At 46.7% G+C, this 15,302-nt stretch overlaps 1 protein-coding gene across 6 annotated transcripts in view; it reads right to left on the bottom strand.

Moving 5' to 3' along the window:
- BIRC6 (baculoviral IAP repeat containing 6) overlaps positions 1 to 15,302 on the bottom strand; it is an 807,095-nt gene that overhangs the window by 649,201 nt on the left and 142,592 nt on the right. The gene's annotated exons all lie outside the window — the stretch shown is intronic.

Consider the following 15,302-nt stretch of genomic DNA (forward strand, 5'->3'; position numbering starts at 1 on the left):
ATGAACCTTAATGCTGTTGCTGTAAGCAACAGAGTGCAACAACTTATATAGAACACATAACATATATGTAATATAAAATAATAATCATGTGTATATATGTATATGGAAATGTTGAATAAATAATGGATAAAAGTGCGTATGTGCAAAAATTATGGATTTTATCTAACTATTCTGTCCGTTCGGGCTTGGGACCTTCTTTTCAACGGGTTCATGTACATTGCGATTAGGACATCCATTCCGGCACCAATTTTTTGCTTCAGATTTAGTTGACCTTCTAATCCACTTTTCCATTCACATTAATATATCCACAATATATACTCAAAATCCATAATTTTTGCACATACGCACTTTTATCCATTTATTCAACATTTCCATATACATATATACACATGATTATTATTTTATATTACATATATGTTATGTGTTCTATATAAGTTGTTGCACTCTGTTGCTTACAGCAACAGCATTAAGGTTCATCTGCCTTTTTTCACTCAAGCCTTTTGTTCATTATATTTATCATCATATTCATCACCATCACCATTATTATTGGTTGATTCATACACTATGTTACATAATCAATACTTTTCATTTACATTTATCTGTTGTTCATCAACAGTGTGTGTCACCGGACCGTTTTTTCACTCGTAATGTTTTTTGATCACTTGTCATTTTTTCACACATTTTCACATTTGTCGTCACTAGTGTCCGCATATCATGCATTTTCATTATCATATATACTTTATGAGCCTTATGTTTGGTTTAGTATGTTTGTCACCACACTATAACAACATACCTATGTGTCTAAACTTGAATTCATTATATATATATTCCTTTTTGTGGTTTTAGAACATACTCCAAATATGCGTGCATATACTATAGTTACATGCATGTGTTTTCATTTATTATTTTTCAATTTAACTTTTATTTTCAATTCACTACATATGCATGTTCTCCTGTAGTTTTAGAACATACCCCATGCAAGTGCACATACACATATGTGTCCCTCTGCTACTTATATGCACACACATATGGTTCATACACATACACATTTTCTTTCCACTCACACGTATAATTTTCCTTTGTGGATATTTATTCGGATAAAAATGAAGGTCTATAATTTTATTTGACTTTATATATACCTTATTCTGAAGCTTAATGTATATGTATATGGGAATACATAAGAATTGTGTGTACACAAGTTATACATTCTTGTATTGCATTTCACTCTCTATGTATTTTGCCGATTTGGATTTTCCTTGCGCTCACATGATTTTATTACAATGTTTATTTTACCATGTTCCTCCATCAATGTATTGTTGTTTAATTATGCACTGTCATGTTTTTGTGTTGTGCTTCTTTATGAAGCGATTTCCAAATGTACTCCCAATAGTCTCAGGTGTTGGATTACGGAATAAATGGTTCCTCATTGAGGATAATGAAGTTAACAACATAAACCTGCGAGTAATCGCATCAATCAGTCAAGAATTTTTGTCTGTTAAAAGCAACCGATTTCCGTCATCCTTCACTATGGTTATGAGTAAGCGGCCGTGTGTGCCGTGAAACGCGTAAACCTGGACTACCTGTTCCCTGCACTGTCTGTCTACTTATGATTTTGAAGAATAAAGAGACCTTATTGTTTTCATTCACCTGAGTGCGGTTCCACTACTTCTCTTGCATTGCTCCGGACCACGGGTCTTGCCAGCACCAGGTCGGACTGACACACCTGAGCGGCTTTCCTCTTTTTGATTACCAGATCGTCCAAGTAGCCCAGTACGGCGATCCCCCGTTGGCATAGCAAAGCTAGCACCTGGGGTAACACTTTTGTGAAGACCAAAGGGTAATTCCACAAAAGGATAATGCTCCTCTCCCACAGCAAAGCGGAGAAAACGCTGGTGAGACTGGCACATATTGGAATGTGAAGGTAGGAATCCTTGATGTCGATAGAGGCGAGGAAATATCTCGGATGCAGGGGATGCCACCACTGTTCGAATGGATTCCATTCTGAACTTCTGTACCCACACAAAGTAGTTGAGTGCCTTAAGGTCCAGGATTGGACGCACTTGCCTTCCCTTCCTAGGAACTGAACATGTTTGAGTAAAAACCCTGAAAACTTTCCCAAGTCGGAACCGGGACAATCACCCCTTGAAGGAATAGGTCTTGTACTGCCCCAAACAGGCCTGTAAGCGGTCTGGGGACAGGCACAAGTTGGAAGGAAAAAACCTTGCCAGGGGAAAAGAGAGAAACTTGATCTTGTAGCCAGACAATGATTTAGTGGACCCACTTGTCTTACACCAAGAAAAGTCCACGGATCAGAAAAACAGCCAATACATTCCCCCACCCCCGATATGGGTGAGGGCGCACCTTCATGCTGAATTATCCACGGGCCTGGAGAAGCCCGATCTTGGCCTGCCAGACCAGGTTTGTTTGAAGCCTCCTGAAGAGGCCCTGAAAGGCTTTGGAGCCCTTGACAGTCGACCCTGAGGGATGAAAAAACTTCTTATGAGCTGAGAAGGAAGGCACACGTCTATGACAAGGTTCCATGCCCTTAGTAGCCTGTGAATAGGCATGTGACGGTATCAGATTTTCATGCTGTGATTAAGGTTTTTGCCACGGTATACGGTATTATCACGGTAGTCAATTATTAAATTTCTACCTCAATTGAATTTCATTTCTGAATTTAGGGACTTTGGTTCACTTTTGCAATTATATAGTCAGTCAGTACAGACTCTGAACCAGGCCTAAAATAAGCCATCAAGCAGTGTCTGGCCTAACTGGTGATGACTGGTCCTGGCGCTCAGCTCCGATCCGATGGCCTGGTCATTAAGGGAGCAAATCCTTGCGGTCCAGAAGTGGTTAAACCTACAGGAGGACCAGTGTTTTTATTTATAAATTACTTTACTATTGCTTTAGGCCTGGTTCACATGTATGCGGGTTGGCCGCCCACATTTGCACAGGCATAGCAGCCGACTGATTTGAATGGGCTGCTATGCCCTCGTTTTCCGCAGAAAAAAGGTGCATGCAGCATTTAAAAAAAGTGCAGTGGCCGTGAAATCCATCCTGCTTTTGTACCATGCGACTTACCAGCAGTTCCTGCTCTGGCAAGCTTTCTGCGTTTTTATATACGTGGGCCCAGCATTTTAGAACACAGTTTGCATGTGCAGGAACTGCAGGTAAGTCGCATGGTGGAAAAGGAGGATGGATTTCACGGCCACTGCATTTTTTAATATTCTGCATGCATCTTTTTTCAGCTGAAAATGCAGGCATAGCAGCTCAAGCCCATTCGAATCAATGGGCTGCGATGCCTGTGCAAATGTGGGCCGCCAACCCGCATACATGTGAACCAGGACTAAAGCAATAGTAAAATAATTTATAAATAAAAGCACTGGTCCTCCTGCAGGTTTAACCACTTCTGGACCGCAAGGATTTGCCCCCTTAATGACCAGGCCATCGGATCGGAGCGCCAAGACCAGTCACCAAGTAGGCCAGACACTGCTTGATCTAACTAGATCTATCTAACTAGATCCATCCATCTAGATCGATCTATCCATCCATCCATCTAGATCGATCTATCCATCCATCTAGATCTATCCATCCATCTAGATCTAAATCGATCTATCTATCTAAATCGATCTATCTAAAAATATATATATATATATATATATATATAAATAATCTATATCTATCTTTTTAGATCTATCTATCCTAATCTATGTAAAGGTACTTGCAGAGACTTGCCTTGTAGTAGGCAGTGTTTCTGCCTGTGTCTGAGCCTGGGAAGGAAGCATGTGGGTGTGTGCTAGGAGCCTCTGATTGTTTACAGAGAGGAGCCAAGTTCTCTCATTCTAGGATCATATTACCAGACCTGTCTCTATTGAGTGAGTGAACTGTTTCATAGGAGTCAGCTCGCTGAAAAGTATCAATCCAAAAGGCATACTTGGAGAGCAGAGAAACACAGTATTTTAAAAATGACCACAATAATACTGTGGGTATGCAATACCGCGATATATCGAATTACTGAAAACCGGCATATCTCTACCTGTGAAAGAAAAATACTCTTCCCCCCTTGAGACCTTTAGGCCCCTTTCACACTTATGTGACGCGATTTTACCGCAATTTTGCCGCGACTTTGATGCGATTTTGAAAGCAATGGCAAGGCTATATGCCTCAAAACGCATTAAAATCGTGGCAAAGTAGTGCAGGAACAACTTTGAAGTCGGTGCGACTTCAAAAACGCACTGATATGAATGGGGCTTATTGAAAATAATGGAAAACGACTTGTCATGCGATTTTGCGGTCCAAAATCGCGGGACAAGTCGCACTAGTGTGAATGGGGCCTTAATGATATCATCTAGGGTAGATCCAAACAGGCGATCTTCCTTGGAAAGAAAGATCAGTCAGGGCCTTTTTTGAAGTCTGATCCGCAGACCAGCACTTGAGCCAAAAGACATGCTGAAGGACCACTGCCAAAACAGAGAGGTGAGCCATTAGGGGAGCCTGCTTTCAAAGAGGCATCACAGATAAACTGCAGCCCCTGGACCAGCTGGTCCGCCAGCTCAGCAAAGGCAGGGAAGAGCTGCTCCCCCTTCCAGGTCATGGGGCAAGAGCCTAGCCCACTCAGAGTTTGTGACACTAGGGCAATGATAAATACCAGCCTCATTGCCGAACCAGCCAGAGTGTACATATTGCAGGCTACAGCCTCTGCCTTACGGTCACCCAGATCCCTAAAGGCAGCGGACTCTTCAACCGGAATCATGGTTGCCTTGTTCAATCTGGAAATCGGAGGGTCCACCACCGGTGGAACAGTCCACTTCTTAAGAAGGGACTCCTCATAGGGGTATTGCCTAGTAAAGCGCTTAGAAACCGCACGGGGATGCTTTGTCCCCACTCTTTTGCGAAAATTCTGTGAATGGAAACCCCTTTGCCGCTTTGGATGGCTTGTGAGTGCCAAAGGATACCTGCGCTTCCATCGCAGCTTGTGCTGCATCCTCCATCTTTAGGCTCTCACGCACAGATACAATCAGTTCATCCACCAGCGTCTTTTAGTGCGCTGTCGCAGATGTGGAGGAATCCTCTTCAGAGGATTCCAGGCACGTAGTTTTAGACTCAGCAGGGTGACCCATGTCTGCGGCGGCAGAATCCGATTCAGGATCTGATGAGACAGATGAGGCAGGGGGGTGCTTTTTGTTAGCCCGTCGCCCAAAAGCCACCTCCACCTGGGACACAAGGGACTCCAGGACCCGAGTCAATGCATGGATGGATGGTTGGGAGAGGGAATCAGGTGGGGAAATGTGCTCCAAAGACTACATGAATCAACAGGGGGACCCCACAAAAGGTGTAAAACACTGCTAAGGGACAAGCCGCACCGGGCTGGCAGCACCACCTGGTTGCCAGGCACAAGGCACCAAGCGATCCTCAGCAGAGAGGGAAAGGACCCCACCAGACTAACCACCCACAGAAACAAGTGCCTGCAGTCACCAGGATAATGCACTACACATGCGGCGATCAGGAAGTAAAATCATCCAGGAGTCAGCACCAGGGGATGAGGAGGGGCTCCCACGGCCGAAATTGCCACCCACAGGGCTCCACTGTCATGGCCACGGCTATTTTCAATTGCAAACCACAGCAAAATGGCCTGCCGTACTACATAAACATGGTCATCGTGTATAGGAATACACAGGCTACAACAAAATGGTGGCCCCCCATGAGGCATACAGGGACTCAGGGGGGAGACCAGGCCTCAGGGACAGATCCAGGCCAGATGGGTGGCCCTGTCAGGAGCCCCTAGCAGGTACCCCCCCCCCCCGCACAGTTGATTGTCCTGTTGCCGGTGGCACACCCCCGGCCCTCATTGCTAGTAACGCCCTGACCCCACTCCAGGAACAGTGGCCAGACCACCCAAACAGACCCAACATATGTGGAGGGTGAGGTGAGAGACTCAGCAGGGGGAGTGCCTGTGGGAAGGAGGGGAACTCGGGGGGTCCGACCGTCCCAAGGAGGGGCCCACGTCCACCCCAAAACCCTCCAGGGGGAAAGGGGGGGGGACGAATACTCACCATACCAGGAACCAGACGGGCACTGCTCCAGACAGAACCCCTCTCCATCGAAATGGGAGGACTGTCGGCCAGGAGGAACGCTGGGACTCGGGCCGAGATTCAGTCGTACATGACCTCGCAAGGCGTTTAACTCGCAGACCATCCCCCATCCAGTGGGGCTATGTTGCCCTTGACCTAGCCCAGAGCTGAGGTCTGCACGCGCTCCCTGGCCAGACTGGGGTGACCACTTGATTATCCAGCCAGTCGCCCAGTCTGGCAGTTAACTATAGATCTCACAGGAAAAATCCAGGAGAAAAAATATCTACAAAGAAAAAAGATTTGCCAGGACCAAAGATCCCAGCAAGGAAGTACGTCCTTACAACTGACTAGGCAGAAGAAAAAAAAAACAGTGGCTATAGCAGGGAGAGGGAGTATACCCCCTGGGACTTACAATGGGTGTAGCCAGAGTTATTTTTTGCCTAGTGTCCTACTCCTGTAGGGGGCAGTATAACCAAATAGTTATGAATACCAAGAGCTGTGTCTGTCAATGAACGAAAGAGAAATAGGATTTTTGCATTCACCAAAAAATAAAAATGATTTTTGTTACTCACCATAATATCATATTCTCCAAGTTCATTGGCAGACACAGCTCTTGATTCTTGACCATACGGTTTAAAAGTGCCACCTACAGTAGTAGGACACCGCACTGCCCATGAGCAGTCCTAGCTGGTATAAACCCCCTCAAGAGTCAGCAATGTCCGAAGTATAAACTCCAAAAAAACAGGGGTGGGTGCTGTGTCCATCAATGAACTAAGAGAAAGGGATTTTAACAAATATCTTGTTTTCCTTTATGTTCATTGAGGAACAAAGCACTTTTGATTCTTGACCATAGGGATGTCCCAAAGCAGTGTATCATGAGGTGGGTAGACAAAAGCAAGGAATCTTAAACAGCAACTTGCAAAGCCTTGCAGCCCAAACAAGCGCCCAAGGCCAAGGAGGCATTGATCACCCTTGTGGAGTGTGCCCCAACAGGCAACGGAGGAGCCCAACCCTTAACAGCGTATGCCAGAACAATTGACTGCTGACGCCATGAGGATATAGTAGCAACGGAGGCCGTTAAGCCTTTTCTTTGACTATCCATGAGTACAAAGAGAAACTGGCCTCCGGTAAGAGGCCGTAGCAAACAGGTACACACGAACCACCCAGTACACATTCAAGGAATGTAATACAACCTCCTTGGGATGCGATGACTGAGGACAAGATCTGCATTCAGGTGAAAATCTAACACCAAAATTAGTTAGCTCATTGTTCGGGAAGTAAATTTATACCAGGGCTTGACAAATTTGCCTGAAATCTAGGAGCCAGCTAAAAAAGTTAGGAGCCAGTTTTTTTTTTTTAAACTAACAACCAAGCTTTATTTAATAAAACTGATACTAAATTTACACATAAATACGACTAGAACCTCACTCTCCTCTATAGCGCAATTGGATGGAAACAGACTGCCTGTCTCTTTCCATCCGATGCCATCTGATCCACGGGATGGATTGAAAATAGAACCACCATCCGTCTGTTTTTGGCGGACAGGATCAGATGGCGGCAGATTACTGCTCCATAGAGGAGAATGAAGGGTCTGATTAGGTCTGCCTGAAAAATTGACAGGCAGACCTAATCAGACAGCCCGTGTGAAAGGGGCCTTCGGCTGTGGCTGTGGCATGGCGATGAGGGAAAATTTATTTTTTTTTTTTTTATATAAAAAAAAAATAAAAAGAAAAAAATTATAATTTTTTTTTTAAAAAATAAATTAATAACCACACTCCCTGTCCACTCTCTTTTAAGCAAAGGTAAGTGGACAGGGAGATGAAGCCTGCAAACACTTCCCTCTCATTTCCTCTTGGGAAGGAGATGAGAATGCATTGAGAACAGGCAGTGGAAAGTCATTACTCCCGGCCACCACAAGAGGGCGCCAGTTCCCCATTGGAAGCCTCTCTCATCTCACAGAAGAAGGCCGAAAAGCCGGGGCCTCAATTTTCGGATGGCGCGGAAGTCCGTACACTCGGGGAGGAGGTGGGGGTGCAAAAGGGACAGGACACCTCCTGCAGGGCACCCCAGGCGCCAGGTTGCTAATTCTAGTCGCAAATGCGACCTAGCGCCCGGGATTTGTCGAGCCCTGATTTATACTTACAGGTACCTCATCCCTAGTAGAATAGCAGAGACTTGGGGGTGTGGGGCATGAGTTGGGACTTTACAGGGTACCGTTGTAGAACCAATAAATATATTGGTTCTACAACGGTACCCTGTAAAGTCCCAACTCATGCCCCACACCCCCAAGTCTCTAAAAATCTAACACCAACTTCTGAGGAAAGGAAGGGTACGGACGTTGAACCACCGTTTCCTTGTGCAATAGAGGAAGACTCACAGGATAAGGCCCCCAGTTTCGACAGCCACCACACAAAAGTGATGGCCATCAAAAAGGCAACCATTGAGAAAAAGTAAGCAAGGGATTATCCCCAATTCTCCCAAAGGGAGGCTTCTAGAGAACCAAAAGAACCAAGCTCAGGTCCCGGGCAGCAATGGGGACCACACAGAAGCTGCCACATGAACCCCTTGGCTGAAAGTGCAGATCAAGGAACACGTGGCCAAGGGACTCCAGAAAAAGACTAAGGGCGGAAACCTGCCTTTAACGGTATTCAAGGGAAGGTGTTGTGTAATTCTCCGTTGGAGAAAGGCCAAAACCTGAGCGACTGAAAAAGAACATGGCTGGACACTAGGCAGAAAGAAAACTGAAGGTCAGCCCCCTTAAAGCTATACCCTCTTCCCACCTGCTCAGCTGTAAGAAGCAGTCCAAAGGGAACAATAGTGAATGCAGGGAGAGATCCGTGTCCGTCAATAGACTCCAGGAAAACGTTTATGAGGAGTACAAAAATCCTATTTTCTCCATCTTCCATTCAGGGTCACAACTTATTGAACAACCTAGGGACTTTTAAAAGAACTTTAAAAAGGGGGGCTGGAACATCAATACAAACATAGGAGAACCAGACTGAGGAGAAAAAAAAAAAAAAGGGAAAACAAGGGCATTATACAGCTCATCGTAGAACCTTTCGACAAATAGTGCTTGCCAAGTCAGACACATCAACTCTGTAAAACTTTAAGAATGTATGAACAGAAGACCTGGTCACAGCCTTATGGATCTGAGCCTAGGTTCACACTAAATGCAGTGCAAATTCACATCGAATTTGTTGTGGATTTGAGCTTGCATCTACATCGCAATCTGTCTATGCAAACTGATTGCGGAGTGTATGTTAAAGGATAACTCATAATTGGTTTGCAAAATGCAGAGCGATTTGCAGAATCGGATTGCATGGGTGTGAACACCCATGTGATCTGATGCTGACTTAAAAAAGGGTCCTGCAACAGTTTGGTGCGAATGTGGTGCGATTTGAGCAATACAAATCTATGGCTCAAATAGCACCCCAAAGACACCACATGTAATTCGCACAGGAATGTGCTCTGATTCCAGGGCGCATTGCATGTAGTGTCTTGCACCACAGCATTGTGAACTCGGGCTGAGACACAAAGGCCTGATTACAAAAGACCCAAGAAACATTCACGGCCATAGTGAAGTGGGGCTGAACAGGAAAGAGGCACCATATCTTGCAATTCACAGGCCTGCACAACCACCTTTCAAATCAACTTAAAAACTGGGGATCTGTAAGCAAGAAAACCTTTTAGAAAAACAAAACAGGAAAATGAGACAAGGGGGAGACTTCTCATAAAAGTGGTTATAAAGCCATGTCCCTACAATCCATTCTTAAGTAACAATATGTACCCCACTGAATGTCTTTTTAAAAAAAATGGAATTTTTGTACTTACCATAAAATCCATTTCTCTGAGTTCACTGACAGACACTCCTCTCCATTATTCAGAACCACAAATAAATATATATATATATATATATATATATATATATATATATATATATATATATATATATAGCCCCCTACTGGGGGACACTAGGCAGAAAGATTTGACTATGCCTATGGGCAGTCCTAGGTGGTATACATCCCTCTCTCTGCTATAGACCTTCTGTTTTGTAACAAGCAGTGTCAGAAGTATTAAAACTCCATAGAGGGGTGGGTGCTGTGTCCATCAATGAACTCAGAGAAATTGAAAAGGTAAGTACAAAAATCTAATTTTCTCTTTCGTTCATGGACGGACACAGCTCTCCATTATTTCGAACTACAGGGAAATCCCCAAGCAGTGCCAAACATGAAGGATGGGTTAACAAAAAGCCTGGTAACAGAAACTTAACAAAAAAAAATGGAGCCTAACCTGAATACACCCCCAAAGAGGGAACCGACCCTCTAAAAAAAAGCAGCCTGCAAAACTTTGCGGCCAAAGGAAGCATCCGCAGAATCCAACACAACCACTTTATAGAATTTAGTAAAAGTGTGCCCCAACGCCCAGGTGGCCGCCTTGCAAACCTGCCCCACTGACGCCTGATGACGGAAGGCCCAAGAAGCATTAAGCACCCGAGTAGAGTGCGCCTTGACAGGGAAAGGAGGAACCTGATCCTTAATAGAATAGGCCTGAGACACAGTCTGTCTGATCCATCTGAAAATGGTCGCAGAAGCGGACTGCCCTTTTCTTGGCCCGTCTGATCACAAAGCGAGTCTGACCACCAAATAGACACTGTTGCAGTCAGATACACCCGGATAGCCATTAACAAATCCAGGGCATGCAAAGCAAATACCTTAGGATGTTTGGGACTGGGACACAGGGACGGTAAGGTCATCATTTAAATGGAAAGAGATCACCTTCGGAAGGGATGATGGACATGGGCGAAGAACCACCTCATCTTGTGGACCATCAAGTAGGCGGTATGACAAGATAACGCCGCCAGCTCAGACGCCCTGCGAGCAGAGGTGATAGCCACCAAAAAGGCCACCTTGTGGGACAGCGCAAGTCGCTGGAAAAAGACTGCCAACCTGGCCCTTGAGGGTACTCAAACTCAATTTTTGCTTGATGCCTCAATGAAAAAAGGTCAAAACCTTAGCCAGAAAAAAGAAAGAGGTTGAACTCCAATAGACTCACAACACAAAATGTACGCTTTCCACATACAATGGTAGATCTTCCTAGGAGGTTAACTTCAAAGCTTTCAGCAGTGTCAGAATCACCGACACAGGCTGTCAAATCAGGATGGAAGATTAGAACTTTGGACAGGAGATCCAGTCTGGGGCCAACAGAATGACTGCAATCCCTTTGGCCCCAATCCTGTGAAGAAGCTGCGGCAGAAGCTTGAGAGAAGGAAAGGCGTACATCAGACCATACTGGCCCCACAGTTCCACCAGAGCGTCTGTGGCATTGGCCAGTGGATCCCGCAACCTTGCCACAAACCTTGGTACCTTTCTGTTGAGCTGGGACGCCAACAGATCCACCTCGGTGGTGGCCCCCTGAAGACATATCTGATGAAACATGTCCATGTGAAGGGACCACTACCCTTGGGCCCAACTCCTGCCAACTGAGATAGTCCACCTGCCAGCTTTCTACTCCTGGAATGTGTAAGGCAGAGAGGGCAGCAACAAAGCATTCTGCCCACCAGAGGATGCTGGCTACTTCCAGGGCTGTCAACACACTTTCTTCCACCCTGGAGATTCCACCCTGGAGATTGACTAACTGGATTTGTACAGGGAGCCCTTGGAGTTGATTCGTCCAGTGATCCAGGCACAGTCTGATTGCCGGAAGTTCCAAGACATGGATCGGTAGTCTGGATTTCTCCAGTGTGCAAAAACCCAGAGTGAAGCTCAGTCCCAGGACACCTCCCCACCCGGACAGGCTGGCCTCAATGGTGACTACTGTCCAATACAAAGGGAGAAAAGGTTTGCCCTGCCGAAGAACGAAGCCACCAAACCAGGGACCCACCCCCCCCTGGTTTCCTGGCTCAGCCAAATCCGATTGTCCAGAGACCTCGGACACTTGTCCATATTTACTAGGATCTCCCTTTGAAGGGACCTTGTATGGAACTGTGCCAACAGAACTGCCTCAAAAAAGGTAGATACCATCAGGCCCAGCACCTGCATGAAAGTCCAGAGGAATGACCACCTGCTGGACAGCAGGAGATGAATGCATGCAACTTCTGGAGTTTGTCCAGAGGAAGGAACACTCTGGCTAGAGCTGAATCCAGAGTCAGACCCAGACAATCCAATTTTCTGGATGGAATCAGAGCAGAGTTATGGCAGTTTAGAAACCAACCAAACTCTTTCAGGATCTGTATAGTGATCTCTAGGTCGTCCATCAAGGCAGCAGAAGACTCCGCTCACAAGAGGAGGTCGTCCAGGTAGTCCAGTACTGCAATCCCCCGCTGACGTAGCAACGCCAGAAATAGGGCCAACACTTTTGTGAAGACCCGAGGAGCAGAGGGGAGACCATAGGGTAACGCCACAAACTGATAATGCTCCTCTCCCACAGCAAAGTGGAGGAAGCGCTGGTGTCAAGCACATATTGTAATGTGCAGGTAAGCATCCCTGATGTCGATTTAAGCGTCCTTGATGTCGATAGGAGCAAGAAAGTCCCCCCTGATGAAGGGATGCCACCACTGTGCGAATAGACTCAATCATTAACTTCTGTATCCACACAAAGCAGTTCAGGACCTTGAGGTCCAGAATTGGACTTACCTTGCCCTCTTGTCCTCCTTGGTTTGAAAAAAAAAAACCCTGAAACCGTTCCGATACCAAAACCAGGACAATCATAACCTGAAGCAACAGGTCTTGCACCGCCCCAAAGAGCTTGCACTAAGTCCGGAGACAGATACACATGGGAAGTGAATAACCTTTCTGGAGGCCAAGGACAAAACTGGACAGTATCACATTGTGGACTCATTGGTCGTATATAAAGGATGTCCACGGGCCCGGAAACCATCAAAGATATCCCCCCATCCCCAGGCATGGGTGAGGGGCACCTTCATGTTAAAAGGAGACTTGTCTGCAGGTCTACAGAAACCCGTTCTCAGCTTGCCAGACCAGGGCCGCTTGGAACCTCCCAAGGACTTGAAAGGCTTTGAACCCTTGTCAGTGGAACCTGAGGGACGAAAAAATTTCTTGTGAGCCGAGAAAGATGGGCCACGCTTGGGACGAGGTGCATTCCCCTTCCCAGACTGCAGAAGAAAGGTGCTCTTCTCCCTGTGGGACTCTTCATGATGTCATCCAGGGGATCTTAATGATGTCATCCAGGGGATCTTAATGATGTCATCCAGGGGATCCCCAAACAGGCGATCACCTTGAAAGGGTAAATCAGTCAGAGCTTTTTTTTTTTTTAAGAAGTCTGGTCCACAGACCAACACTTAGGTCACAATACACGCCTAAAAACCACTGCCGAAACAGATAGCTTAGAAATCATGGGACCCGCATCCAAAGAGGCATCGCAGAAAAACTGCAGCCCCTGGGCTAACTGGTCCACTAACTCAGCAAAGGCAGGGGGAACCTGCTTAACCTCTAGGTCACGGCACAAAAGCTTAGCCCACTCAGTGTTTGTGACACCAGGGCAATGGCCAGGACTGGCCTAAGCGCCGAACCAGCAATAGTGAACATATTGCAGGCCACAGACTCCGCCTTTCTGTTAGTCGGATCTTTAAAAGCAGGAGATTCCTGTACTAGAATCATGGATGCCTTGTTCAACCTGAAGAAAGGGGGGTACACCACTGGTGGAACAGTCCACTTCTAGAGGAGTGACTCCTTAAAAGGTAACCTCACAGCAAAGCATTTAGGAACCATAAAGGGGCATTTTGGATGTTTACATTCTTTATAGACAAATTTGTCAAAATAAGGATAAGGAAACACTTTCACCGTAAGCGATGGCATGTGGGTGCCAAAGGGGACTGGCATCTCCACCGCAGGCTCAGCTGCATGCTCCATTTTTAGAGTTCACACAGATGTGATCAGTGCATCAACCAGAGCAGCTACAGGTGTGGAGGAATCACTATCTGATAAAGGAACGTGGCTGCAAACCCCGCAGTGTGGGCCATGTCTGCGGAGTCAGATTCAGGATCTGATGAGACAGATGAGGCAGAGGAAGGTGAGGCTGGTACGCTTCTAGCTAGCCCGTCGCCCAAATGCCACCTCCACCGGGAAACAAAGGACTCCAGGACCACCGTCAGTGTGTCAATAGAGGGCTGGGACCCCGAGGCACCTGAAGCCTCTGAGAGGGGGTCAGGTGGGGAAACATGCTCCTAAGACTCCATAGTAAATAGGGGGACCCACCACATAGCCCCCAAAGAAATGGCGCCAGCAACAGCAAAATAGCCGCTGCCCACGGCTCCACGAGGCTCCCAGGGACCCAAGAGGGATCCCTGGAGCCCTGACACCATCCATCCTAGCGAGGGGGGATCCGGGCACATAACCACAAGAAGCGCTCACTCCCCCCCCCCCCCCCCCCCCCAGGTACAGTGCAGCATACCAGCCCCTTCCACTTTTTCCACCCACTACACTACCCGGGTGGGGTACCAAGCTGTCCCACAGGGACCATCAAACAACCAACGGGGTGGTCTGAGGGGGAACCTGCAGCTCCAACCATCCCAGGCGAGGGGGCCCGCGTTCACCCGGGGGGGGGGGGGGGGGGTTGGTCAACTACTCACCCTACCACACAGTAGGAACCAATGGGCACCAGTCAACAAAACTTCCTCACCATCGAAATGACACAGTTGTATGCGACCCCCGTGAGGCGTTTAACTCGCGGCCGACTTAGTTCAGAACTGTGGCCTGCGCATGGTTTCTGCCCAGACTGGGGGAGCACTGGGTCTAGATATTCGGTCCGTCGCTCAGTCTGGCAGTTAATTGTAGATCTCACAGAAAAAAAAAAAAAAACAACAGGAGAAAAAGACATTTAAAAAGGAAAAAATTGCATGGACCAAAATATCCCAGCAAGGAACTAGGTCCTTACTAGGCCTTCAGTTTTTTTCTGCCTATAGCAGAGAGGGGGATGTACTACCCATAGGCGTAGCCAAGTCTTTTTTTCTGCCTAGTGTCCTACTCCTGTAGGAGGCAATATAACCCTGTGGTTCTGAACAATAGAGAGCTGTGTGTCAATGAACAAAAGAGATTTCTACCTTATTTCAGAGCAACTTCTGACACCTACATGACAAGCGGACTCTCTCCTCTCCCAGTCTGACAGCTACAGCACAGGGGCCGAGAGCTCCCGGTGATGTCTGCCGGTGAGGAGAGGAGGTGGCTGGTCACGTGAGCGCCGGGAGGCGCTCTGAAATAATGTAGAAATTGGCTT

Source organism: Pelophylax lessonae (assembly GCF_965119305.1).
Source record: "Pelophylax lessonae genome assembly, chromosome: 3".
NCBI classification, from domain to species: domain Eukaryota; kingdom Metazoa; phylum Chordata; class Amphibia; order Anura; family Ranidae; genus Pelophylax; species Pelophylax lessonae.